The sequence below is a fragment of the Cibotium barometz genome, chromosome 64 (genome assembly GCF_041138505.1).
Source record: "Cibotium barometz isolate CiBa-2024 chromosome 64, ASM4113850v1, whole genome shotgun sequence".
Lineage (NCBI taxonomy): Eukaryota > Viridiplantae > Streptophyta > Polypodiopsida > Cyatheales > Cibotiaceae > Cibotium > Cibotium barometz.
The window spans coordinates 320,873-326,476 of NC_141109.1; positions in this window are offsets into that span (position 1 = coordinate 320,873).

Below are 5,604 nucleotides of genomic sequence, written 5' to 3' on the forward strand. Positions count from 1 at the left end.
TTTCTTACTAATATCTTGTCCATGAGACGGACCTTGATTAGATTGGTATGAAGGAATTGGTCTCTGAATTTGGGTTCTTGACTTCCCTATCCCCTTGTCATGGCAAGAGTCGGGTAGTCTTTTAACTGATGACCAAAACCTTGGCATCCAAAACACCGATTCTCACTTCTGAACTCATCGTTCTGCATCCTTAAAACAGGTGGGGCTCCTGAGAAAGTATTCTAGGAAAAGGGTCTTCCTTTTTTAAACAGAACCTTTCTTTTATTTTAGAGAGGGAATAATTATAATATCAGAAAGGGAGGTTCTTACTCCTGTATACCTCCAAGGCTGGGGGAGGAATCTTACATTCTACCCCACTTAAAAAAAGTGCGAGATGTCCTCATCTCGCTAAGTAGAGAACAACTCTTTTTCTTAAGATCCAATTTATTCTAGGGTTCCTTATATTCTGGTCAACCCAACAGAATACGGGGATAAATATCCCTTATATAGAACTCATCATTAAATAACAATTCATTCAGATCATATCATTCATATCTTTAACACAATAATGGTCCATTAGATTGAAAAAATTTCCTTCTGAACATTCCTCCTTAATTTGATCTACCGTGTCAAGTATTAACAGTAGCAATTTAACAGCACAATCCACTAATCCTACACGGGAATTTCAGTTAAGCAAGTTCTCAATTTGTCATCCCTTAATTTGATCTACCGTGTCAAGTATTAACAGTAGCAATTTAACAGCACAATCCACTAATCTCATAGTGATTTGCTGAAATCATTATCATCATTTATCATCACAGGGACTCGTCCCAATCATCCACATTGTGGTTTCGCTCAGCTCATTACATTTCAACCAATTTTCAAGAATCATCATTTTTCAATTCAGAATCCAAATCAACTCATCAGTTCTCAAACAGAATTAAAAATCATATCAACCACATTCGAATTCATCAACTGGATAGCATTAATGCTTATAATCTCAAGTCTTAGATTTACTCGTATATACTGCCGGTAAAGAGCTGTAGTTATACCCTCGGTATATACGGGTAGTCATGATACTTGGAACTATAAGGTAAATACCATCATGTCTAAGCAAGCCAGGGTTCCATACAATTGTGGTACTTCCATCTGAAGACCCAATTACTAATTTACGAATTTTTCAGTTTGAATATCAATTTGTATGAATTATATCACACAATTACAACCTTTTTGGGAATCTTGATAAATGTTTTTGACATATTTGACTTCTCAGTTGATCTTTATTAGCCAAATTCTCTGATACCAACTGTGGGATCCCTGTCCCCACCGCGCAGTAGATTTGGGGTGCTAGCAGCGGAAGTAGCACATCTAGCACGGGGCAGGGTCCCACACTCGGGGCCTCGCCCACGGATATCCAGACAAGAGACTAATCCGTCGGTTTTTCCAAAACCGGACCCGAGAAAACTTCCTTTACCCGGAAAGCACGGGCGACTCCACCAAGATAACTCTTTACTCCAAGTAGTCAAGACCATTACTGATCAAGCTATTCCGACTGCACCTATAAAGATACTCGGTCAGAAAAAGGAAGAAACTTGCACTTGAATCATTGAGATCAATGCTTTTTTCCCATCAAGAGCACAACCGTTGATTCCTATCCATAGAACAATTTCTATCCGGGATTTACTTTATCTATCGTAATAACAGAAATTGAGTCTCGATTTACGGATCCATCAGTCCAGCCTAACCCCATCCAGCAGTCCCATGGGTTAGCCAACTTCCCAACCACTGTACTGATGGGATCCAATTAAGAATTTGGTTAGGTTTTGTCCCCGGGTACCAAGGAAAAGAGTTCCAAAGCCCCCTAGCCGGAAGTTCATGCAACATAAAACTAGTCACACCACTTACACACCCAATATGAAATTGCCTTTTTCTTAGCATCAACTAACTTTAAAACAATCCTTTAATGAAACCATTATGTCACTGATGACAATCCTCAAAGTCTCTGGTTGAATCCTTATTTCCAGTTACTCATTCATCGGTGTACTTATGGCATCATTGGCAACCAGAACGCTCACCACATGTTCACTCATCAGGGGCCTTTTCCATAGTTCCTCGCTCATAGTAACCGGCAATATATTCATATAGCAGAATGGAATCTCCGTGGAAGATCAGCAAGATCAACCCACAGATCCATATAAAAGAGCCATGGACTCATCCGTTGAGGACCAGCAAGGTCAATCAACCAGATCCATGCCCGATTTCAGAAAACAACTCTTATTCCTTGTTCCAATATCTTCCACGACGCACGTGTGGGTATCTTCAGCGACCCAGAGCCAAAGCACCGTATGGTCAGCACCCTCTAGGATCCTTCACAGGTGACCTAGCGCTTCACTCATAGGCCGCTTCCTTGGTCCCTCATCCACCATGCCGGAAGCTCACCATTTAAATCGAACTGAGGCTGGTCAAGACCTCGGTCGACCTTGCTACGCGAGACGTCCTCCATTGACTCTCCGTCAGCAGTTGCAACTTTATTAGTTAGGTCTCCATGACCTTAATTCACAAGACAGTCAAAATGCTTCCCCAGCATTCTCGACATAAAACAGTCATTTACAAACAGTCATAAAATACAGTTTCTATATCGAACTCTCGTCTTTCCACATTATCCCTCCTCAATCCACATTACTTAATCCACATTCCATTCAATGTTTATTCATTTTCATCCATTTACTCATATCGACGACACATTATTTTTCATACACATTCACGTTCATTATTCTACTTACACATCCATGCATACATCCATTTTCACATCCTCGTTCATACATCCACATCCACATACATAACCATACATCCACATCTCCATGCACACATCCACATCCATAATCACCTTCACATCCATACATCTACATCTACATGCGTACATCCACATCTCCATGCATACATCAACATCTCCATGCATATATCCATATCCATAATCACATTCACATCCATACATCTACATCTACATGTATACATCCACATCTCCATGCATACATCAACATCTCCATGCATACATCCACATCCACATTCTCATTCACATCCATACATCTACATCTACATGTATACATCCGCCGTTGTCACATTCATACATCCACACTCCCATTTCCACATCCACACATCCACATACATACATCCCTTTTCACATTCCCATTCATATAGCCCCATACGCCTTCACATCTATTCTTTTACATCACATCCATTCTCGCCCTATCACAACCCATATGCATCTTATCTCATCACATACACTTCTTATCTCATCCCATACACATCTTATCACATCTTAACTCATCTTATCACATCCTAACTCATCTCATATGCATCTCATCACATCTTATCACATCTCATACACCTCTTATCACATCCTAACTCATCTTATCACATCCTAACTCATCTCATATACATCTTATCCCATCACATACACTTCTTACCTCATCCCATACACATCCTATCACATCTGAACTCATCTTATCACATCCTAACTCATCCCATAAGTATCTTATCACATTTCATCACCTCTCATACACCTCTTATCACATCCTAACTCATCGTATCACATCCTAACTCTTCTCATATACATCTTATCACATCTTATCACATCTCATACATCTCTTATCACATCCTATCCCTTTCCATATCTATTTATATAATACAAGAGAATTCTTATATTTGATATAAGATTTCTTTACGCATCTAATTATGCATAAATTTCATTTAAGGAGATTAACACTTTCGAAATAAAAATCAATCTTTTATGCATCTTCCTATGCATAAATTCATTTTAAATGAGGACGACACTTTGAATTAAAATTCAATCTTTTATGCATCTTCCTATGCATAATTTCAATTTAGATGAGAATGACACTTTTGAATTAAAAATAATCTTTTATGCATCTTCTTATGCATAAATTCAATTTAGATGAGAATGACACTTTTTAATTAAAATCAATCTTTTATGCATCTTCTTATGCATAAATTCAATTTAGATGAGAATGATACTTTTGAATTAAAATCAATCTTTTATGCATCTTCCTATGCATAAATTCAATTTAGATGAGAATGACACTTTTAAATTAAAATCAATCTTTTATGCATCTTCTTATGCATAAATTCAATTTAGTAGGAGTTACACTTTTAGAATAAAAGAATTTCTCTTATGCATCTAATTTATGCATAAAATCCATTTATGATGAAAATCACACTTTTAGTATAAAAATATCTTTTATGCATACTTCTATGCATGAAATCCAATTATGATAAAAGTAACATTTTTACAATATAATAATCATCTTTTATGCATACCTCTATGCATGAATTTCAAATGTGATAAAAGTAACACTTTTATAATAAAATAGTCATTTTTTTGTAACATTTTTATAATAAAATAATAATATTTATTTTCACCTCTATGCACGAAATTCAATATGATAAAAGTAACATTTTTATAATAAAATAATCATTTTTTTGTAATATTTTTATAATAAAATAATAATTTTTTTTCACCTCTATGCACGAATTTCAATATGATAAAAGTAATATTTTTATAGTAAAATAATAAATTTTTTTTCTTTACAATTTTACAATAAAATAATCATTTTTTTCATACCTCTATGCATGAAATTCAATATGCTAAAAGTAACACTTTTATAATAAAATATTCATCTTTTATGCATACCTCTATGCATGAAATTCAATTATGCTAAAAGTAACACTTTTACAATAAAATATTTATCTTTTATGCATACCTCTATGCATGAAATTCAATTATGCTAAAAGTAACACTTTCTCAATAAAATATTTATCTTTTATGCATACCTCTATGCATGAAATTCAATTATGCTAAAAGTGACACTTTTACAATAAAATATTTATCTTTTATGCATACCTCTATGCATGAAATTCAATTAAGCTAAAAGTAACACTTTTTTAATAAAATATTCATCTTTTATGCATACCTCTATGCATGAAGTTCAATTATGCTAAAGGTAACACTTTTATAATAAAATATTCATCTTTTATGCATACCTCTATGCATGAAATTCAATTATGCTAAAAGTAACACTTTTATAATAAATTAATCATTATAAAAACTTGACATTAATCAATTAACCATTCACTTAGGATAGAGAATGGTTGGTTTTGTTAGAAAAGAGAGGGAAATATCTTTTTGTAATGAGGTATAACATTTTTAGAGAAGACATAAAACATAAGAACCATTAAAGCCATAAAAACCATAAAATAAGTGAAAAGAAGAATCACCAACTTACTAATGACTTTGAAAGCTTTCCTTTGGCTTGATGGTTTGAGGGTTCAACTCTTGTTTGAACAAGAGTGGCCAACCAATCTTTGGAAGAGGGAAATGCCAAAAACTAATGAATTATTAATAAATTCATAGTTCTTGGCGTGGGTGAAATAGAGTAACAATGCATTAAACACTATATATTTTCAACAAGAGAGAGGCTTCTATTTATAAGAAAAATTAAGCTCCTAACCAAACAAACTGATTCTAGAATTTTCCAAGTCAGTTTGGTCAATTTTTGACCATTTTTAGGTCAGTTAAGCTAACTTTATAGAACTAGACTTGAATGA